The sequence below is a fragment of the Hirundo rustica genome, chromosome 2 (assembly GCF_015227805.2).
Source record: "Hirundo rustica isolate bHirRus1 chromosome 2, bHirRus1.pri.v3, whole genome shotgun sequence".
NCBI lineage: Eukaryota > Metazoa > Chordata > Aves > Passeriformes > Hirundinidae > Hirundo > Hirundo rustica.
The window spans coordinates 109,526,305-109,551,481 of NC_053451.1; positions in this window are offsets into that span (position 1 = coordinate 109,526,305).

Genomic DNA, 25,177 nt, shown 5'->3' on the forward strand with positions numbered 1-25,177 from the left:
GATTTTTTAAGCAGCTGTTGATTTAAAAAAAAAAAACAAAAACAAAAAAAAAAAAAACAACACAGCCAGGATTAGAAATTTTTTTTTTTAATTAATGTATCTTTTTCCCACATCTCACATTCTCTAAGAAGATTACTTGGTTTAGAACTTCTCCAGATCCAGCTACACATCATCTCTTGACACAGTAGTAATAACAAGTTGAAAAAAATAATATCAGGTCCCCTGGTATTTCAATTCACACACCCCACAGACTCATTCCAGTCTTCTGAACAGTTGTTCTTACTGTTCTGGTCATTCTACTATTAAAAAAAATAATATTGCAGAAACCATGACACTGCTATAGAACACAATCAAGCCAATACAGAGACTGAACAATCAGAGTTACTTAAAGTTGCCAGAAAGAATAGGTCCATTCTCTGGAAGACCACAAATTGGAAGGAGATTTTACTGAGTTCTGATGGGAATAAAGAACAAGAGCAGCGCTAGGGCAGAAATAGAGGCAAGGATAACCTGAGACACACTGAATTTTAAGGGTTTTTTATTTTCCATGGTCAAGTTTAGAGAACTACTAGCTGAAAAAATAAAAAGAAACCACACCATGCAAAATCCAAAACACACATGAATTCTTAACACTTACCTGGGAATAAACCCTGATTAACATTCAGTCAATGCAGATTAAACACAGGGGGTAGGGAGATTGTTTTCAAAGGTAGTGGGAAATGAAAAGCACATTCTTATTCTCCCCAAGATCATCCCAGAGAAAACAGAAATTATTGACAACCACAAAAGTTAATGGCAATCTACAACCAACAGCAACTAAATGTCTGCCCCACCAGCAAAAACACCCTTAGCTCTATGGGCTTCCCAGCACACTGGAATACAGAAAAATCAGGCTTGCTCCCAGTTATTACTGCTGAGAAACTGGGAACCGTGAAATAGCAGAAGAGAGAGAAGCACCTCTCCCTTCCCTGGTAACAACAGATGCAACGCCAACTCCCAGCTCTACCCACCTCCCTTTCTTAGTCACTTATCATCCCAGCAGGAAGAGGCACTTTTGCCTAAATATCTCTGAAGTTTAGAGACGTCTCAAAGGGCAGTGAGCAGGAGTCCCTACACAGGGATCACAGAATCAGAAGCCATGAAAGTTACTGCTGTTGTTATGTTCCTGCTGCACTGATTCCCCATCTAGTGACAGTTCAGCTATGTAAGAGCACAAAGCTTGGAGCAAGGAGCTGGATAAGATCAGGAACATGTGGCTCAGCCATCAATGGCCTCCAGCTCAGCTCCCACTCTGATGGAACAGGTACCAGTAGGGTTTTCTACCGTGTCTGGCTACGATAATCACAGGAGAGCATCAGCAGCTGGCGACAGCACACAACAGGCAGCGTCACAATGTGCACGGTGTAGATGGTGGTAATGGAAATAGAACAAAGCCACGTTCCCTCTGTTTCTGTAACCTCAGCTCATCACTGCCGTGACTGCCTCTAGCACTCAGCCACTACAGGATCTTTACAAAGTTAAAAGAGAAACAGAACTGTTTGTGGAGCTTTTTTTTGTTCTTTCACCCTTTCAATGCTTTAAGGCATCTCAGATGTATCATCCAGCTCCTCTCTGGTCCAGAGCAATATTTGGAAGTATTCAGGTATGCTGAAAATAATTCCACACAGAATCTAATAAAATACTATCAAGATATTAAAAAATAACAACTCTAAAATGAAAGGAGTCCAGAAATTATTCCTACTTGTACCACAGCTGGTCAAGTCTTTACAGGGCAGCTGAGAGGCGTGGCAGCATCATTCTATCAATCTCCATTTTGCTACATTAATGCAAGTTACAGGTCTTGTGACTCAGATTTCCTATGCCCAAGTTAAGGGTCACACTTAGGAAATCATCAGCCTAATAACTTTACTTATGTTATGAACTGCCTTCTGAAGGTCTACATCACCTACGATTCTGTTTTGATCCCACAGAAAAAGATCAGCTGAGAGATTTCAGTGTGCTTTGGGTGAGGACGTTGACAAGCAGGGCTTTGGTGAGAGAAAGCCTCAAGCGTCCAGGTGCCCAACGAAACAATCCACAACTTGCTTTTCTCAGACCCAGGAAGGGAACACTGAGCACCCCAAAACATTCACTAGAACAACCCACAATGCCTGAGAGGTGGCACCCACAAGCATCCCAGGCTAATACGCACATAGGGAAGCTGTTATTTTACCCAAGTAAGATCACTGAGCCTCAAGCACCTTGATTTGGAAATGCAAGCCATATCAAGAGTCTCAAAATAAAATTAACAAAAATAACAGAAGTCTTTGCAAGATAAGAAATCAAAGCAAATATGGAGACGTAGCACGATGGGTTTGGGGGTCTCCTAAAATTCTTGGTGAGCATTTCGGCTGTAGCTTTTATAAAGGCCATGAACAGCAACTAGAAGGACAGCAAGAAAGCTGAAAAGCAAGACAAAGCAAGGTAGCTAACAAGTGGTTCTTGATCTACAGCATTTCCTAAGGTTTTAAACAAGGTGTAGATCCTTTTGTTTTAACAACAAAAGCAAGGCAAGCGCCACACACCCATCTGATTTCACACTGAGTAATGCAACTATGTGATGCACAGTAAGCACTGCAAAATACTGCACTCAAGCTGTACAATCCTAACATAATGGGATTAGAGAGTACTTAATGGGAAGACACATCAATAATATATCGTTATAGATCCGGTGTTTCTTAGCGTGGCTCCTTTTCAGATTGCTGATGTCTTATGTCTGCTGCAAGGGTTTACACGAGAGGCAACTTTTAAAAGTAGCAGAGGGTGCGATCTTTAGTGCTTTAAAAGGCGTTCATGTTTCAGGTGCTGTTCCCTGTAAAATATGTTCCTGCTTTATCGTATCTCGGAGCTGTAAATGACCAAGCACTGACCAAATAGGGCAAACAGTTTTAAGGATGAAAACTTCCACTTTCCAACCAATTATCCTTTCATTTCTTTGCCATGGTTTGGGTACTCATCCCTGACTGAGAAATACATACAAGGGATGCTTTCTCTCTCTCTCTGCTGATCAAAGCTGCTTTCTTCTACATGAACCTGCCAAAACCTAGCAACACAAACTGCAAATCAGTTCCCCCTCTGCGTAGGTGGGATCATACTCACAAACATCTAATTTCTAGGTGCCACAGGGAGACTATTTTGGACCAAACCACTGAAACAAAATGAAAAACATATAGTTACAGAACCAAGCTGGCTTCACGAGTGACACAGGACTTACTATTTCTGCCTCAGGCTCATTCAACATTAAGCAAAACTCAGTTGGCAGGCAGTCAGATGGCACGGTTGAGGCATTAATTTACTAATAGAAAGGAGCTCACTGCACAGTGCTTTCTTGAGGTTGCTTCTGTGGTAACTGCACCAGAAAAATGGGTTGCATTTGCATTACTTTTTAATGGTTCCTGTTCTTACATTTCCAACTTTTTTTTTTTATTTATTTATTTTATCTAAAGCAAAGGTATTACTGTGTAGGGAAAAGGACCCATTGATGGATCCGTGCTATATTTCTGGTTCCCTTTGAGATTTTGCATGGCCTTTGGCAAGTCAATTTACCTTCTCATCCATAAGGCAAGGCAGTAATAGCACAGCAGCTCCCAAAGGTGTTCCGTGTTGCCCTAACTTCTGAATAGAAAGTGCTTCATAAATACTAACATCAGCCAATGAAAATGCATAAAATATTGGAGTTTAATGATGCAAGTGCATCTTATTGAGCGCCTGGAAAATGAGCTAGCTTGACTCCTGCAGAAAGCCAGGCAGAGTCACCGGGGAGAAGCCAGGGAGCCCAGCCCTGTGGATCTGCACAGGCTTCTGAGCCCCAAAGGGTGGCTGCACTGCCTCTCCTGCCCCTGAGGCACAGACACTAAAGAGCTGAGTGGACAACACCCAGGATGCATGGGAGTTCTCTAGAGTGCAAGGAGGGCATGACCATCTTCTAGGAGAGACAGGAGAGATGGTGTTTTCCTGTTAACTGGACAAAACAACCCTCTTGCTATTCTGGACTGAAGAACTCATGCATTAAGATTAACACAAGGCTGGGGGTATTTGTTGTCCTGCCCAGCTGCTCTCAGATGGATTTCATTAACTGACCAGGGAGTAAAACCCAAAATTTGGCTCCCCAGCTTTGTCAGGATAATATGAAAAAAACAAAGCTGAAGAATTACTAGTATTACAACAGAGATAGAATGCTGTGATACTAAACTCTCACTGGAGATGTGGCGGCTAATGATGGATAACTGAGTAGAGCTTTTCACACTTTCCTTGAGACTGACAGCTCAAAGCAAAGGCTCACTGTCTCCTTCTCAGTGCTAGTAACCATATATGGTCAACAGAATTATATTCCATCTCTAGCTAAACCTAAATCTAGCTAAAACCATTATAAATATGTGCTGTATATTGCATTTGAATATTTTGCTGACAATAGATATTTAATTATTTATAAATATTCAGAATTTATCATCTTTTCTGATTTTTCTTTTTGAATTTTTTTTCTGACGACTACAAGTCTAGTAATTGTGTTCAACAAGTAGATATTCAACACAGTCCAAAACAGTCAAAGTGATTATTTTACAAGAGGAAAAACATTCAAGGTTTTAAAATAAGCAGGGGTACTTGTGGCCTCACGCAAAGCATATAGAAGAAACTCAATTTTCTGTCATTCTGCAAGGACAGTGCATGCTTACCAACAATCATCATATGCCATCTTGATAATGATCCTCATTGTCAGTGCCACAGACTTGAGGGCACAGTCTTTATTTCACACAGCTCAAATTGATAAGCAGCTAGTTGTGAACAGTAAAACATTCCCCACATAATTAAATTAAGCAAGATTATCTCAATAACGCAGCAATGCAATGATACACATGCACACAAGTCTCAGTTACAATGCTTTGATCCAGTAAGGTCATTTTCAAGCTCTTAAATGCCTGGATTTGTCTGCAGATGTATTGCAATTAGATAACTCTTGTAAGACAATGAAACATAAAGCTGAAGAACAAATACAGTTGACCATATCTACAGCCCTACCAGTGCTGCTGGATCAGTTATAACTGAATGCTTAATTAGCAACACCCAATTAGAATATCCACTATATTGCAAACAATCAGCTTAAATTCATTAAAATCAATCATGCACTAGGCATTATTATATATTAATTGCTCCAATAAACCCCAAACATTCAAAAGTATTATGAATATATTCAAAACTAAGCTTGCAGCTCTTCTAGATTAAAAAGCAAGGAAACATTGAGTTGTTTCCAGTAGTAAAATAGATATTTGAAGCACAGAAGTTAGGAAAAAACTATTTTAAAAACCTCTTTTCTGTTATCCCAATTTTATTTGACATTAATTCCATTTGTATTTTGCGGAAGGCAACACCATACCCACAGTCATTTCAGGGCAGAGAAGGCAGCAGGGGAAAGGATCATAAAAATCAAAATCAAAATTAAGGGGAAAAAAAAAACAAACAAAAAAAAAAAAACAAAAAACAAAAAAAAAAACCCACCACCACGACTAAGAAGGGTAATGTTTTATTAGAGGCAGCGTAATTTGGGCAAGAGGCAGAGTTGGGAGGAGAGTAAGCAAGGAGCTTACAATACCCACTGCAGTCTCTGTCACAGGGCTGCTGTGCTGCAAAACTGCCAGGGTTTGCTATTTGTTTCCTCATGACATTTTCCTTTATGTCAACACGTAGGCCAGCTATACAGTTAGTGGATATAAAAGCATTAACTCCAGTAGAGAACTTTATTTCACCCTTCTTTCAGTCATTTTCCCCGTGGTTGAAATCAGACTCCAGAGGTGCAGTAATGAGCAATAGGGAGGGAGGGAGGGAGTACAAAACAGCTTTCACAGGAAGAATTCCACGGATAAGCCATTGCAAATTTCAGCTGGTTGTACACAGAATCACATTTTACTGCTCCACATAAATTCTGCTCCTGATTATAACTGACTCAAAGGGAGTACAGGCTAGAGTGATATAAAGCCCTTTCTGAAAGAAAAGTCAACTGCAACACACCTCATGGAATTTGGAACAAAGCAGCAGCTTTTAAAGGGACAGATAGACTCCAGCTGGGATCACAGCCTAGAGGGAAAACCCAATTTCATAGACTTTATAGACCAGAAAGGGCTTTTGCAAACTCATTCGAAGAGAAGTTGTACAGAGCTTAGGACAGAAGCAGTCTTCAGAGCTTTCAGAGTTTACCAATTCCCCCTAAGAATATTTCAAACTCTTCTCTCACGATCCGGCACTCTCCATGCGAAAACCAGAAGCAGAGAGGCAGAACCCTGGAACTGTGGGTAGGAAAGTCTCCTGGATGCCTGAGACCACATGCTTCAAACCAGAAATCCATCACCCAGCAATGAAATTCAAGTGAAGAGCAGCAGACTGAGAGCAAGGGCTGTCACTCAGGGCCAGCAGCAGTGTGGCAACAAGCTGCACACGTAAAAGTGCACTATAGGTAGCCACAAAAGAGGGGGAGCAGGCAGGGTTTTGCAAGGAGAATTTACAGCACAGATGGTAAATCAAAAGGAATGCCCCCATTAGTCTCCTGTAAGTCAGAAAGGTTCATGGAAAGGAGCATTTGAGAAAGCAGGTTTACAAAAAGGCACAGAGGACATGAACCTTGAAAAAGCAGCTGCTTACTGAAATTTATAGCCTAGAGAATTTCAATAAGTTGTAAATTACATTCCTCATGAGAGACTCAATTGTGCACATATGTATGCAAGATTGAGAGTCACAATGCAAATATACTCCTGCGTATGTACACTAACTTATATGTGCCCCATTGAGTTTGAAGATTTAAAATACTCTTCTGCAAAGCTTATGAGGTCTACAATGCCATTAGTGCTCAGAAAGAACATGCAAGCTAGAAAATTACATATCTATTATTCAATCATTTTATAGACTAAATTTTCTCTTCCTTAGATAAGTACTTTCCAGTCCTCCTGCCATGTTAGAAAATATATGCATCTGCTTTGAATAGATATTTAATGAAGTTATTCCTTGTAAAAAAATATCTGTTTATGTTTACATCACATTGAATAATTAAACAGCTCATTATGGAAAAGCACTTAAAAAAAATCTTTCTAAAGATGAATAGATTTTTCCATATCTTTTCTTCTTAACCTCTTCCAGCAAGAGCTATTAAACTTGAACAGCTTGCACTGCTGTGCTGGAGTATGTATCTTGCAAGGGAATGCAGATAGGTCGATAATGTAGCTGAAAACCACAAATCTGTAAAGCAGACCAAAGACTGGGAAATTCTCCTTTCCCTATACCAATAATCTTTATGCATACACCACCTCGAGAAAACAGGCTACAGCTGGCCTTCAATCAAAAGCTGAACTGCCCTAACAGGCTTGAGGGAGGAAAGTGCTCCATCTCATCACTGCCTGAAGTCAGGCTACCTGCAATTAGTGTACAGCTAACTGGGGCTCTAATTAAACTACAACACATTAATCTGAAGTTGCAAATAATATAAACAAAAATTTGACCTACTATACAAAAGAGGATCCCCAGGATCCTTATCAACGTGGAGCCGGACTGCACTTCCAGTCAATTCTTATGGACGCAGAAGCAGAATCAGACCTGAATTATTTGGATCTGTTTTTAACTGTTTCCATCAGGGAACGGAGAAGTACATAGCAAGCTTGAGATTATCACTTCCAACATTGCTGAATTAAAGGGGGCCTTTTGCTGGGTTTAGAAAAGTAGCTTGATCAAGTTAACTAACTCATTGTAGCACTTAACTTACTATTCAGTGCTACAATGAGGTAGTTAACTTTTAAACAATTAACTTTTAATTATTAACTTCATAACAATTAAAACTTACTAGTAATTGTTCAAGTGTGATGGTAAATTTGAATATATTCACAAGCTCCAGTACATCCCCCAAGATGTACACTAAAGCTTTAAACACATAAGGAATCTGACAGTCCAAGAGTCTTAGATGTTGTGCTTTAAAGGAATGGGCTCCAAAACCTTCACTCACAGAGTGCTCATATTTTAATATTTACCCCACAGAACCTGACAAGAGAATGTAACAGCAAACATAGTCTTAAAAAGCCTTATCTTCTAACCATATTATTTCCAAGATTCAATTAAGGTAAATACAATGTTACTGATGCAGCAGCCATGAAGTTATCAGCCATTTATGATCTCAAAAAGGCCAGTTACCCCTCAGCAGGCCAGCCACAAGAGACCTACATTGTTTATCTCTAAACTGAAGAAGCTCAGTAGTTCCCTATGCTCCATAGAGTATTTTCACTCTGTAAAAATTGCATTTCCATTTTTTATATGCCTGGAAAATTGTTAACAGAGGTCTATTAGTCTCTTCTGCTAAGAATGATCCCAGGAAACAAGGGAGATCCTATTCTCAATGCTATGCAATTGTTTACATGATTTTCCCCTATATTAAACTTCTCTCACTTCTAGACAGGGGTTTATTAACCTCAAACTAGCTGTACCAATTAATCACCATGTCTTTTCAAGTAGCTGGCCACATTCTGGAACAGGAATTATAGGACTAATAATTGGTTTTATTTAAGATTTCTGCATCATATGCAGGTATATTTAGAAAACAGACAATGCATTTAGCAGTAGAGGAGACTTCACACTTCAGAATTATAGACACAGACACAGGAAGATGACCAAAATTCTAATCCACAGCATTTACCATGCAATCTCCCCCATAAACAATGCATTACTTGAATGCTAAACTCTTCCAAGGCTGCACTGAGTTCATCACACCTACCACTAATTGGTTATATAACCATTTAAGTAGGATTAGTATCATAATCTGCTGTCAAACCTGACAGCTGGAGATGTGGTTCTGCAAATAAAATACTAATTTACAAAGACTTCTTTAAACCAAGGTGGTTTATGTTCTTCAAGTTTTTCTACAATTAAATTACAGCTCCATACTCCTCTTTTGAAAACTGAGCCAGTTCAGCTGACAACCACTGCTGCAGTACCATCTGCACAATTTCCCCTTTATTTTTCTGAAGGGTCATATTCAGAATCCTAGAAGTTGGTGTATTCTGTGTATGTTACAGAGAAATTCACGATGCAGCAATGCCCTATCTTGCAAATGTACTTTAGAATTTTTCACCATGTTTTTCTAGCTTTTTTTGGTCACTTGAATAAAATCCACTTCCATTCTTGGAATGCATTCACTTTTTAGCTCCTGTGAACTACAGAGTCCACAACCCTTACTCTAATTTTTTCATGTAGCATTGTTAAAACTATTAATAATGTTGGTTGATGAAGAAGAAGTCCAGGACACTTCTGTGTAGCCCTGGTCAGGACATAGGCTTCTCCAGAACCAACCCTGGTATCCTTCAGCTAAGGCTGCTCCTTTCAGCCCAATTCCCCTTGCCCCAAAAGGGACTGCCACTACCAACATTTGCTAGAGTATTAAAAATATGTCACATTCAGAAGCCAACAAGTTCCTTTACCCCTGAAAGTATCATAAAAATTGTACAAGGACTTCAAAAGTTGGTACCTCTGCTGCCAGTCCTAATCAGTCAAGACAAGTCCCTGAGTGGAGAACTTCATGGACAGAACACAAAGAAACAGACACTGGTTGACTCTTATTTTTCAGCTCTTAGTGTATAATGAATGTGAGATTCTTTGAGATTCAAAAAACCCCAGGGATTCAGTATAGCTGAATTTTAATTGGCAGGGCTTGAAAGAGGAAAAAATAATATATAGACCACAAAACCTCACAAGGATAATGGCTTACCTGGCTGAAAGAAGAGAGTCTATTTTCCATATTTTTTCCATGTTTCAGGACATCTTGTCTCCTCTACAATTTTCTAGCCGGCTGGATAATATATTGTATCAGAAAACACAACAGAACTGTTAATGCATCTCTGATGATAGGTACTGGTGGGAAAAAGAGCCACCAAAATGCACACAGACATTCCCAGAACACTATTCCAGGTACTATATTTTCTGTCCTAGAGAGGGAGAACAGACCACAGGACTCATTAATTTTCTTTCAGGGTAAAATTGGTGTCTTGCAATATTTAATATCCATTCATAAGAATGCATCTTAATTATTACTGTATGACGTCTTTACTCTTCAAAACACAAAATTATAAATTCTAATTAAGCGACGTGTTTAAATAATTAAACAATTCTCCCAAAGCACAATGACATAAACCAGAATAGACTTTACCTTCTGTTAGTCAGTCAGGCTTACCTGTCTTCCAAGGTACATTAAGACATTTTGATTAGAGAGCATCGATTCCCTGATAGAACAACTGGACCCAGGGCCCATTAGCAGGTCAGAGCCAACCTGAGAAGCAAAGCACAGATCCTCACACTCCTCTGACTGCTGGGATCATCACAGTGGTCTGTGACTCTCACAGCAAGAGGGAAATGCTGAGAAAAAGTGGCAGCAGCCAGGAACAAAATTCTGCAAAAAAACATTGGATCCTTTACGCTATGCCTTGGTACCCATTGCAGTATAGTGCACATCAGGGTTGTATGGATATATGGCTGTATGTAAGATTTTCCCTTGTCTTGATTGTTGTACCAACTGGAATAAGAATCCAGAGGGTGGGATCAATGTTCAAGCACACACACCTCCAAGGTACGCTCCTAGCCTAAAGCTTTCAACCCTGCACGCACCACACATGCACAAGTGTTTTTTTGCAAATAAAGTCTGATCAAACTTAGGAAGCAGTTATAATGCAGCTCTCCCACTTCCAAATGGATATACAACTTTTAACATAAATCACTTCTTCCATGGTTAACAAAATAGTCATGATCTTATAGCAAAATGGGAAGAAGCTTCCTCATGAACAGAAATATACATTTCTCACATTCTGATCAACAAACGTGGTGCTGACATGGGGCAACTTACATATTAAGCACTCCTTCCTTCAACTCCACTGTTATTTGGTTTGCTAAGCTTGGGCAATGGAAAAAAACAAACTCAAACTGAATTGGTACTTTTGCCATCTGTGTTATGACTGCAATTTTTGTTTTGAACCACAATTTCATTACAGCTGTATCATATTTCTGACAAAAGCCTTTATCACGATAATTCAAGATATCAAGTCATTATATATCTCAGAATTACCTGTTAAGCAAAGAAGCATGGTCTAGTTGTTCTATCAGGGAATCGATGCTCTCTAATCAAAATGTCTTAATGTACCTTGGAAGACAGGTAAGCCTGACTGACTAACAGAAGGTAAAGTCTATTCTGGTTTATGTCATTGTGCTTTGGGAGAATTGTTTAATTATTTAAACATGTCGCTTAATTAGAATTTATATTTTTGTGTTTTGAAGAGTAAAGACGTCATACAGTAATAATTAAGATGCATTCTTATGAATGGATATTAAATATTGCAAGACACCAATTTTACCCTGAAAGAAAATTAAGCTCTCTTAAGACCCTACTTCAATTATTGCTTTGAAACATATACCTGAATATATCAGGATTGTATTCTTTCAGGAAGAAAAATAATCTTAGATACGCTGATCAGTGAAGTCAGTAAAAATATATGCATTTCACAGAAAGCTGAAGTTTGGAAGCCAATTCCAAGCACCCCAGGCAACACCATGGGTAGGATATACCATGTGCTATGAAATGACGCAAAGTTAGCTCAAGCTCTACTTAAGTAGTGGTGCTATATTTTAGAAGGAAGTGATCCTATGGCATTGCCAGAAAACTTTGCTGAACTGAGACGGAAAAACAGCATTCAAGTAAGGTACATACAGATATCAAATGCAAAACTCCTCACTATATCAACTTCAGCTGGATCATTACAAAACACCAGACACGTTTTTTATGTAAAAGGATTGATTTCATACACCTGCATTTTCTACTGATTTTGATAATTGACCCAGAAGTCTTTTGGTTTGTGCTTGAATAGAATATCTTTGAACAAATGTATGCATTGAAAAACCAGCTGAATTTAGAATTTTTAAGCTCTTATGAACAGCAGTAAGTGGATAAACTTCCCACCAGGACAGGGAAAGAAACAGATCAAATCCCAGGCATAATTATATCAAGAAAAGTCAGCTTCTATTCCCTTTCAGTGTATTCAAGCTTATGTGCCTTGCTCATCACTTCATTAAATAAGCTGCATATGCACTGAAGGTAAGCCAGTGCAATTTCTGGTTCACAACAGCCCTGCAAAGGGATCTCCTCATTCCAGTCACACTCATGGATGTATGTAAAGCATACAAAATCAGTTTCTACACAGGTAAAATCTCACTAGTGTAAAAAAAAAAAAAAAAAAAAAAAAAAAAAAAAAAAAAAAAAAAAAAAAAAAAAGGCAGGTTTAATTCCAGTGCTGGGGGCTTTTTTAGTTCTTTAAGTTCTGAAAACAAGAAATATGCCAAGTTGCTCTTTACTTTGACAAGCACTTTGTAAACTGCTGCAAGCAGCATTCTAATTTAATTACAAGAAAATAATTAATAAGGAATCTGAATTGAAACTTAACTTTGCATTTCTTTCCCAGTTAGAATGCATATATATCATAGACAAATGAGAGACAGAAGAGAACTAACTATTCCCCTCCATAGAGTCACTGTCAATTAATCTACATTTTAAGATACTATACCTTTTTCTTCACAAGTTTTCTACCTGTCTAGGTAGGGGTACATGGAATATACCCATTCTAGCAATATTACAGTTATATCTTCAGAACTTTTTTTACACTAATGCAGCACTCCAACAGTAGCACTATGTATCACACATCCATGGTGATATTTACAGGGAATACATTTGTCTATTTTGAGTCTTCACCCCTCCTTTGTTAACACTGCTCTGGCAGGGAACCTCAGGCAGAACATTTGTAACAAGCAAGCCAGACTCTCCTTTTTCTACAAGGATCCCACTGTCTAGAAAACCTCACCACCCACTACTCTCAGTCATTTGAGGACTACCACATCCCATACTCTCTTTTATGATACAGGATCATTCACATGGTGCTTCACTTCCAGAAGTGCCAAGAGCTATCACCAGATTATTCTGGGAAGCCTGTCTAGCAATTAGGACTAACATGTCGGGTTAGCCCAGCCTACAGTTTGTGCTGCTGATAGCTGCACGTGTCTCAGCCTCTGATAAAGAGACAGTCTGTGCTTGTGCTTAGGCTGTAACTTCTCTTCCAGGCATTAGCAAGTTGTATCAAGTTCCACCAGGAGCCTCTATTCCACGTGAAAGAGCTGTAAAAGCCAAGCTCTGGGGCCAAGCAGTGGTCCCTGCAGCCCGAGGAAGGTGCACCTGCTGAAGCACCCTCTGAAGTCAGGTGAAAGCCTGCTCAGGAGATGAGAATCAGTCAGGGTGTAACTGAGAGGTGAATTTGGATTTGATCAGAGGATGACCATCCACATTTGAAATAAAATTCAGATTCATCTTCCTCCTTTACAAGCAGGTTAACGGCAGTTAAAAGTAGGGCTGCAACATATCACACTACTATGGGCAGCTCTTCTCAGAGCCTGGGAAGCAGAGAGGCTGCGGGCAAGTTTTTTGTTGTATTCTGGTGATTTGGGGGTTTTTTTGTTTGTTACTTTTGGTTTGTGTGGGTGGGTTCTTTGAGGTTGTTTTCAGTTTGGTATTTGTTAGATTTTTTTTTTTGGTTGGTTTGGTATTTGGGCTCTTTTTAACACTTAGAATCACAGATTCTCTGCAGCTCTTTATTGAGTATCTTCCCTGTAAATCCCTATCATGGCATGTACTGGCAATGGATACCAAGCTTAGCTAAACGGGGGCTTCTTGTGCCAGGACTGCAGTTTTTGGTGAGCTTTACTTTTCTTACTTAAAGAACATTTGCTCCTTTAGAAAAGAGTTATTTCAGTTTCAGATGGAATGAAGAATCCTACTGTCTGCTATCTGTATAAGAGTACTCGCGAAAGGCAAAGCACAAGTTTTAAATATTAATACTTCTGTATTTTGACTGATATTGCCTTATCTGTTTAGGATACTGGATTGTATAATGTTTTGGAACAAAAAGCATTACAGTCATCTTTCATAACAAACTTAAGATTTCACAGTGTTTATTCAGATTGATACCTAAACGTCCCCTTTATCACAACCTATGCAATGACTAATTTGCAACATAATTACAGGAAATTAATAGTTTAAAACCTGGAATTATTCAAACTGCAGCAGCTACAAGAGATGAAAAGTATTGTTAATATTAATTAAGCAGAAATAATTGTTTTAAAGAGCCTAGCCACAAAAATGCAGTGTCTAAATATAAGCTCTGGATCTTTTAAAACTACTCTAGATTTGCAGAAGATGTAAAGACTTAAACTCTTCCTGGTGAGTTCTTACATTTTGAATATGAATTAGTTGTTTGACTGCAGGAGTCATGTGTCTATGCCCCACACCTTTTCTTCTTTCCCACAACAGAAGATTGAAATCCTGATGTACCACTTCACTAAGAACCATCTAGCAGAATATTTTGCATGTCTAAATTAGTCATTCAGGGGATATTTTTTTAAAAAGATGATTTCTAAGGAGGGAAAAAAATCTACTGCAGCCAATTTTTTCCCCAAAGTATCCTGAGGGAGTTTATATTAAGAGTTTAAAGAATGAAACTGACTTTGGTATTCCATTCCCAGTTGCTAATTTATTATGTGGAGGAAGTCACATGAGCCTTGAAAGAAATCTTGATGAAAAGGGATCTGTCTCAGCTGCATGGGGTTTAATTGACTTAGTCTTGCAGGAAGAATGCATTAGTATTATCTACGCCTCTGTTTAACTACCAGCCAAATGGCAATCATCATGATGAATTAATTTTCTACTCTGCCATGCAAATCACTCCATTTGTGGACTCACTTCTCTGTTTAGCAGGACACCTGGTTGAAATCCACAGACCACAGTTCTAGACGAGGTCATCAGAATAATTCAGCAGAAAGGGAGAAGACTGCCTAAGGACCAGCACTTTCACCTTCCTGATTACATTCAAACAAATATTTTGTTGGGATTTTTTCCCCCAGAGGGGGCAGGGCAAGTGTAGCAATTTTTACTGTAGGCCATAATATCTAATTAGTACTCAGTATTCCTTTTATTTAACTCTAATGAACCAAATTCTCCCTTGCCTGCTTTCAGAGACTGGACCTGCATGAACTTACCTCAGCAGAAGCAGCCTCAGGTTACACCCAGGCTGCACAGCTCCGATCAAGCCAGCACCCAGATGCTGAAAAGATAGCAAATTCTGGTGCAGAGCCACCAGGCCTCCATCTGTAGCTCTTTCCTGCACTACTGATGATTCTATAGCTATGAAAAAACAACCCAGAAAACAGCCATCATCCCAGAGGACAGGGCATCTTCCAATGCTACTGTCATTATTGTTGTTGCCAGCCCAGCAGCATCACAAAGAGGAAGGAAAAAAAAAATGACTGAATTAACATAAATTTAGCAAGTCCAATATGGATTGGGAAGCAGACAAGAAAGTTTCTTCATACAGAAGTTTCCTTCGCCCATCTGTTGGGTGCAGGAACCCATGAGGAAAGAATTACAAACAAGCAGCAAGTCCTCTGCAGTGTCACACATTTTCCACAGCACACCGACATTTCCAGCAAATTAGGGACCAGTGACACATTTGCAGAGCTTCAAAATAATGAAATGAAATGATAATTGTTTAAATCCACAACAACCAGAAACAACCAGTTCTGAGAAGGCAGCCAGCATTCAGCTGAAGAATATTTTGCAAGTGCACATTGCCAATCCTTAGTTATTTCCCTCTAGTGTTCGGCAAAACATTACACTTGAGATAAAAGGGGAAAGATCACACAAAGCCTAATTGAATTAGCTTAATTATTGTGTGTGGGGAAAAAAAAAAACAACACAGAAACAAAAGTGCTGCAGAGAAGATTTTGTTTTCCTAGCTGCTAGGTTTTTTTCAGTAACATATGTGATTACTGTGATGCTAGATAACCAAAAGATAGGATGGTGAATTACAGTCAGAAGGCACACTTGGGACTAAAGAAATAGGTTGAGGTCATAGGTGTAGAAGATTATACTCCACACTTTAAAGGCCATCTGCAAGGCTGAAGCCAGCTCCTGAAGATTGTTCATGGCAGATGTGGGCCATCAAGAACAGAAATACTATTGCATATAAATTTATTATACAACCTTTATTATGCTAGTCTACTTCCACTGATAAAGTGGAAATGTCACATGAATCTATTTGTAAACAGTCTGATAAATTCCAAACACCAAAACAGCAAGTTTTTCTTGACATTAGAGAAAATGTGAACAGCATCAAGCAAAAAGTTAACATGATTAAATCATTAATTCATATTTAAATAATTTGCTTCAATGATTACTTGTAAATACATTACCATACACGTAAACAGGAAGCTTATTTGGGACCATTGTGACTTAGTGAAAACTTCTGCATGAACTTTACAGGTCCTCCTCCCCTATATGATTATCTCAGACTTAGGTAGAACACAGAGTTTGGGCAGAGGCTAATATATATTGCATTTTTTTTTTTTCTCCTTGTTTAACAAGGTGGAAATGAAGATTTCAGATCAGGGCAAACACCCTAAACAATTTGATTAGTGCAATCAAATTATTACTTCCTCTTTGACTGGGACTTCATACACTGGCTGAACAAAAGGAAAAGGCAGCTTTTGAAGGCTACAAATGATATAAAATTGCCTTTCTTCATGTGTATATTTCTTTACAATCCTACCATTCTTCTAAACAAAAAATTAGTTATATAGTGTATTATCTTACTAATAAACAGGTTGATATTTCAAAGTTAGGACCCAATCTATGGCTTCAATAGCCAAGCCAAAGTGTTCTCTAAAAGCGGCCCAGCAACCACTTCCAAGACTCTTTGTAGATACTACTATTTATGGTAGCTGATTGCTTCCTGCAGCATAATTCAGTCACATTGTGTTCTTGATACCAATCACACAGGATAAGGACAGAAAAAAACTAACCTTGACATTCAGTATAATATTTGCCAAGTAACACAAAGCAGCACATCACTCAGAGTTGCAGATATAAGAGGTGGGACTTTATTCAAAGCAATTGCAGGAATTCAACAATGGATGGGGAACCACAGAGAGACACCTGTACCATGGTAGGAGATATTTTAGCTGTTTCAAGGAAGACACTTGTACTTCAAAATTACCTAATACCAGGGTAGGGGTATTTTCCCCCCACTGCTGATAACTACAAACAACTCAAAACTTAATTCAAGTCAGTGAATTATTAACTTAAAAAGAGAGAAAGAAAAAGTGTTGAATTAAATTCTGCCAATTAGAGATTCATATGGCAGGAGATCACTTTAATCAAAATAAATCCATTACCTTTAACGTCCAATGGGTATAGAGTTAATGACGAGATATGAGCACTTATCCACACGAGAGAATCAGCTACAGTACACAAGCAACACACTTGCACTCAGCCAGCTAAAATGATAATTGTTTACATATGCTGCAGGTCTAAAGCTAGTTTAAAGACACATATAGTATTTCTTTAGATCTACATCTGAATAGCAGAACTTCTTAGCATACAAAAATACTGTTGTCAAGGCAACAGTATACATAAGGAAGGCAATTAAAACACACAGATATTTAAAGAGAAAGCTATTAAATTTACTACCTTAAATAAACTGCTGCTTGGATGACCTTTTACCACTGAAATGAAAAAGAAATGCTTACTTTTGATCAGAGACTACTATTTAATGGGATATAAGTTTTGAGACATTTCGGTAACACCTTTTAGAGTGATTTTCATCCCCTCCAGTTCTGTTCAGACTGAAATGACTGTGTAACAGAAGCTGCAAGTGGTCAGCACTTCTGAACATACTAGATCCCATGCTTTTTAAATCCTTAAATAGGCAGGGGGGGGGGGAGGGAAATCCACCTAACTACCCAAAAGTCAATTTTCCATCCTACAGAGTAAGGCATTTGCTCCACTACAATGAGCAGGTTATACAGTGGATAGTTAGGTCCTCAGTCTGATAAAAACAAATATAGCCTGTCAAGTATAATAGAAATAACGGAAATACCTCAAAATAAAAGAAAACCGAAACAAGATTAAAACTTAATTTCAGCAAGAGAAACATACATAACCTAATTTTATCTGGAAAAAAAATGCCAAAAGACTGATTTGAGTACAGTAGTTCAAAGCACACAATGAAGCCCTGAACTCAAGAAAAAAACGTTATTTCACTGATTAAGTTATTTTATCCATCTAAACCACATACTTAAAAATCACCTTCTACACAGACACCTTTGCAAGCTGTGATTGTAAACATGTTTACAAAGAATTTCTAGTTCATTCTGCTTATTAGATCCAGCTAATCCATGTCCTGAAGTGGGATGAAATACAGGATATTACTACCACATCACTAGCAGCTTTTGTCCCACAACTGCTTTGCAAGCTACAAGTGTCCAACAAAACCACAGATGAACTGGCAAGGCCATAAATTATAAACTGAACAGTTTATAGCCACATTTTAATTCTGTTCCATCATCAGAGGTTTGTTGGGGGGGGTTTTTTTTGGTGGTGCTTTGTTTTTTTTTTTTTGGTGGGTGTTTTGGGGGGGGTTGGTTCGTTTGTTTTTTGGGGTTTTTTTTTCCCTCCTTTAAGCAAAATGACAATATATCCATCCAGACCCAACTTTTGTATGCAAAATACGTATGTTTAAATGTTTATTTTGACGCGTGCATCGCGACCCTGCCACTTTCCCCTTACTCGGTAGCTTCACTCAGCCCTCAAAGCCTTTTTGGCCAAGAGCCACAATTCCTCCCCCGGGCCGCACCTCAGGAACTGAGCCAGCTCGTACAAGGCTCCCCTCACGGCAAGCTCCAGCTGAGCCCGAGCCGAGCCGAGCCCCCACTCCAGCAGCCGCGAAGGCATTCCTTTTCTCCTGAAGGGGATCCGAGGCTTTGCAATGCCACAGCAGCGCCCGGCAGAGCGGGGACACGCTCGGCACAGCCGTCGCTTACCTGCTGGCCCAGCAGCGCTCCGGGAATGCCGCGACAGCCCGGGGCACAGGGAACGCCGTGTGCCAGCCCCGGGCATGCCAGCATCCCCGGCATGCGAGCCCGCCGCCGCACGGGGATCCTCTCACCGGCAACCCCCGGCACTCACGGTACAGACCTGGCCGTGCAGACGCAGCTGTCAGTTCGTTTGTTTGCTCAGACGTCGCGCTGACATCCCCCTGCCTTCGCTGACTTGAGCCGAGCAGGCAGAGCGCATCCTGCGCCGCTCCCTGTGCACCGAGCAACCCGGGGAACCCCCTCGGGTCTCCGGATGCTTCGGGGAGAAGAACACGCTCAAATTATCCACGTTGGGATACGCGCTAACAGCTCTGGTCACCTACAGTTTGCACATCAATGAAGCTTGGGGAGGGCAGAGGGAGCCAAGAGGAAAAAAAAAGGAGAACCACCATTATAAGTCTATTTAACTGCTTTTATCACCACCACACGGTGTAGCTTTACCTTTTAATGGCAATTAAGTACAAAAGAAAAGCAAGCATATATTCTGGAGACCCGGTTAACGCAGCTTAGTGCCAATTCCTGACAATTGCTTTGTTATGCTGCATATAAAGAACAAAATAGTTGTCTTCTAGTCAGAACTTCAAGTCATGCAACTTAACAGAAAGCAATGTGGGTGAGATAAAGTCCTCACTCAAGCCCTAAGCCACACCAAATCATTTTTCTAAGCAGTCATCAAGTTAAAACAGCAGCTTACTCCAGATCTGCATAATTTTGTGCTATAAGTTAAGAACAAATGAGGTCTTAAGCAGTTTTCTGACGGCTGCATGTGAACTCTGGAAATTAGAGGGCTTTGTGTTGCTAATCATGACTACAGTTACTAAGTTCTGAAACAGTAACAAAATCTAAATCTTCATTAAATTTATGAGAACATATTTATGGCATGCAGATTTCTTTTTACTGCATAAAACCACTCACTCTCAGCTTTGGGTTGCATATACTTTTTTTTTTAAGTGTTCTTTCAATACAGTGAGCATGCAAATGCATTTGAGACTTGATGGTGCTATTTAACTGTACAGCCAGGAAAGACATTCCGAGAAATGGAAACCACATGTTCTTCAGAGAAATTAAATCACAAAGATAAGTTTTTCTAAGCTCTGCAACATCCATTTCCCAAGGCATGGTCTCCACGTGTTCAACAAACATGACATCAAGTACAATACATTAGAGATCCACACCTACTAGAGTGGCATGCTTATTAGTGGTTTGGAAAGTCACAGCAGCTTGTAACATCCACATTTGCAGTTGTTTTACACTGCCTCTTTGCTAGTAATATCTCAACAGCTCTCTGGAGCAATTTTAGCTCAAGACCTGGATGGATTCTGGTTTAACACCACTATTTTAAGAATTGCCAGTGCCCCTGCACAGAGCAAAAGGAGTGCTCAGCCTCGGTCTCGCACCAGAAAGGAACGGGATAGTCCATCGGGTCTGGGGAAAGCCCAATTTGGATTGCAAGCATTGAATTGAAGAGCTGGGCAGACACAAATGAATACCATTGTGGCCAGAAGGGACCATAAGATAAATGACTGGACTGATGCTTTACAACAGGCTCTTACATCCTGAATCCAGTAACCCACATTTGAATAAAGCTAATCTTACAAAAAAGTACTAAATGGTGGACCAAACATCTCTAGAGATGGAGGAGCTATCCCCAGAGGTAAACTGTCTTCTCTGTGCAAAATATCACATATTTTAAATAAATTTATTAGCTTTGACATCTTCTTCCTAATTGCTTCCTTCCCTACTAGTAGGCATTCAGCACCCAGGATTTTCTGGCCACGAATATACCCAAAGTAATAAAGTCACTTCTGCAACATCTCATAAAAGGCTTAAAACAAATTATTGGCTAAGCTCCATAGACATTCCCCTTCGATATCAGGTTTTGTGTATATTTTCCAACACATTTCTCATAGTAGAATCAGCCATGCCATATACAAGAGTCAAAAATAAGCTTTCCTACACCCATTTCCCTATGTCATCACATGACAAGGACATGCTGAACAGAGCCCCTGCTGCGGCCACTAAATTCTTCCCTCCCTCTGGCGGCACAGCTTACATTCCTCACCCCTAAGCTCTGCATATGTGTGAATCTTCTTCAAAGCTCAGGCAACTCAAGACATTCTGTACAAGTAAGAAATGATGAATTAGTGTCAGAGCTTGAAATTAACCCCACGGAGATACAACAAGGAAAACCCAATTTTGTTACAATTCCCTGATGGTAACTTCTGCAATACAACTGTTTTGCATATTTTTAACAATTTAGTAGGTATTTTACTGCTAGTGCTATTTTGTGTGTATGTGTGTTGTAGCATACTGCAAGAAATCACTCGATCAATAAAATTTGTACATCGAGAATATTTGACAGAGCCCGCTTTCCTGTAAATTGAACTAAAAAACTTTAAAATTTTGTCCTTACAGAAAGTGAATCCTCATTACTTTTTTCAATTATTTTACTTAGAACTCACAGCAGGATGCCCAAATTAATGCTATCTGCATCAGTCATTCATATTAATCAAATACTGGTGCTATGAGCTTTTGAATAAGACCTTAAATCTGCAAGTATATAATATTATGATATGGCAACTACAGCAACATATTTTACCCTATTTTTTCTCTGGTTTCATGGGAAGACATAACCTGCACCTGCCAAAGGTCAAACTTCCTATCCAAGAGCTGTCAAAAAGCAGCAGACCCTTGAAACATGAAATTAATATTAACATAGTGGAAAACAAGTGGGATACAATCTCTTTTGAAGCCCATCCAGTACCTGCTACCCTAAATCTCCATGAGCTTGCTACACTGTCTTCATGTTCAGTCACCTACATCTTCCTTACTATGTCCCAAAATCTCTGCCGGCCTAGAAGGTGCCTCCTTAGAACAACATCATTTCCTCACCATCACTACAAAGTTAAGGTGTGTTTATGATTATGCTGTGCTAGCATTTCACTCTTGAGAGCCCCTCCTACAACTTCCAACTCAAATTTGTTCAAGAATGCATGTCCAAAAAACGCAGAATCCCAACTCCAGAAATGCCTTACCTAGTTACAGAACAAGCCCAACCCAAAATGAACCCATCATCAGGTTTGTAAACACCATCTCACCAAGTTCTCAGTTTGCTTCTGCCAACAGCTGTGTTAATTTGTTGTTCATTACTGCTTCCCAAACCCAGAGTCAGATTTTAAGCAATTGGGAGTTGGATAATAACAACAAAAGATAAGCAGAGTAAGAGATCACTGTGGGGTATACCACAAAAAAAAAGTATACCTGTGATGAATGTTACCGTGGAAATTAAATTTTCTTATCTCTCCAGGCTTAGAAACATCTGGGGCAACTATATGATTCTTAAACTGATTCAGTTTCTTATTCATGACAGATAATACACCAGGGAATTGTGCTCAATTAAGAAGCACAAATGTTTGCCCCATGTCTACTGCTAACATCTAAATCCTAATATTACTTTATAGCAGAAAACTTGAAAAACATTTTAGAGCCATTTGAGATCTTACACTTATTAGGATGCAACTAACATACTGCCACTGAAGTTGATCTGGAAGCAGACTTTCCAAGTGAAACAGACTATAAGGGCTAATTAGGAAATGCATAGGTAACATTTCCTGTCTAGCTTTTCAGAGGGCATCTGTTCTCAATTATGAATTTTTAAAGTGGGAAATCAAACTGAACACTGAAAGTAATTACTAGCTATAGGGAAAAAAAAGAAAAATGTGGGAAGAAAGCAATCAGTTCAGAGTTGTAAGCATCTAGCAGCAAAGTTATAACCTTCAACATCACTTCTTGAAAATTGCATGGACCAGAAGATACTTTTTAATCTTCAAGTTCCCTCATCTCCAATCCAGCAACTGCCCAAGTAACTTCATTATACACTAACAGGGCAAGCCTTTAAATGAAAGGGGTTTTTCCTCTGTGTTGCATTCAGTCTTCATTTAATATCCCCTAAACCCTAAGTGAGCTAAGTATGGAACAGGGAACATGTGCTGCTATAAGAGGTAACACAACCAGCCTAACCAGGAATGACTTTGGACACAGCTCACCAGACACTTCTTTCACATTCTCATGCTGCAGAAACCCAGCTAAAAGACATGACACAGAGGCCAAAAGAAGGTCTTCGGGGGAGAAAAAAAATATAAATTAAACAGCCACCTAACTCTTCACCAATTTCTACACCCCAAGGGCAATATTCATCCTTTTAAATGCCAAACTGAATGAGAAGCAATTATTATGAGAAGGCACAGCAGGGTGATAACGTTAGAAAAAAACAGGAGGCCTTCAGGAACTGTATCACTGAGACTTCAATGGGAAAGCATCAAATTCTGCTGCAAGAGTGTCTTTACAGTACCAGAGTAAAAGCAACAGTCACAAAACTTATCAAAGAAATCGTAAGTTCTACTAAGTACCACACAAACACTTCAAGAGTAAAATTTCCACATCAGCCCTAATTACTCCATAATGCATCAGAAGTGTTTTGTTGCTGTTTTTCACAAGTACAAGAGTGATAATTTTTAAAAACTCATTTAACTGTCTAAGGACATCACTATTTTAAAGCCTGTTTACTGGGCAAGCACATATAGCCTCGAGAAGAGTTAAATTAACTTGTAGCTCCACATGCACTTGCGCTGCAAACGAGTAAACGCTGAATGGTCTATAAATACCTTTACTACCACGGGTTTGGTTTCTTTCCAGGACGACGACCAAAAAAAAAAAAAAAAAAAAAAAAAAAGAGCCAAGGCACCTGAAACTTTACCCTCTGGGGGATAGTTACAGCTGTTCCCACTTACAGCTTTAACAACACAAGTACAGCCCAGGGTAGGGGACACCGTGGGGACCCGCACGGCGACACTCGTTTGTTGGGACGGGGACGCGAGCGTCACGCCCGTCACGCCGCGATGCGCGATCCGCCCAGCGCGCCGGCGGGAGAGCCCCTTCCACGCCGCACAGCCGAAGGAAAAGTTCCGATAACGCAAAAAGTAATTTCGCGAAGCACTGGCAAAGAGAACCGCCGGGGCTGCGCAGGGACCCCCGCCCGCCCCTGAGCGCGGCGCGGTGCCTACCCGAGCGGCTGCGGATGACATCGCGGAACTCATCGGCCGTCCCTTCGCTGCCGGCAGCGGGGCCGAGGCGTCCCGGCTCGGCCATGCCCGAGGAGCCGCCGAGGGAGCGGAAGGGTGTTGGGACCGGGCCGGGCCAGGTGTGGAGCGGCGCCGCCCGCCCTGAAATAGCGGCGGGGCGGCGGCTCCGGCCCCCGCCCCCGCGGCGATGCAGAGGCGCAGTTACGAGCGGGGCTCCCCCGGGCCCGAGCGCACCGCCTGCGGCGGCGAGGGGCGGGCGGCACCGGGCCACCCTGCCCCCGGCAGCGGCCGGGTTCCAACTTTTCGGGGGGAGTATCCGCTCAGCCCTCGCTGTCCCGGCCGAGGGGTCCGGGCAGCCGGGGGTGCCCCGCAGAGCCCGGGCAGTGCCCGCGTCTGTCCCGGGAAATGGGAGCTCCGCGGCAGGGATCAAACGACAAACGCGCTAGAGTTTGTCTTCTGCTCTCTCCTGCGTAGTTCATCCTCCGAGGGGCGAAAGTCCTGGGTACCTCGTCCAGTGGCGCTGCTCCAAAGCCACCCCAGTGGCGGCCCGTTGGCACCTGCAGACCGGTCAAATCTCTCCTCCGTTTTCAGGAAAGCGGGACAGAGGAAAACATTTCCTCTCGTGTTTAATATAGGAAAGGCGCATCTTTGTCCCCTGTCACTGCAGTCGAGGGATAAAACGCTCCCGGCTGGCACTGCTTCCTTGCCACCTTCCATTAAGTGTCAATTTGGATGGCTGCCTCAAACCCACCATTACTCCTTTCCCCTCAATTTTCTCTCCATACCAACTTGCCTTTTATGCTGTTTCCCTCATCTCTCCAGGCCTCCAAGCAGATTGCATCACCTCATGGGGAAAGTAAGCAGGCACGGGAAATAAATGTTCTTGGATGTATTTAAACACCCCTTTCCTTACAAGAGAAAGCCAAGCTCTTAAAACTGCACCTTAAAATACAAATGAGCAGAGAATCACCTTTTTTTGCTAGTTTATAGGACAACGATGTAGTGTAGTTAACACAAATGTAGCCTAGCTGCTTCTCAGCTTTAACACCAATTCATAGATAATTCATAAACATATATAG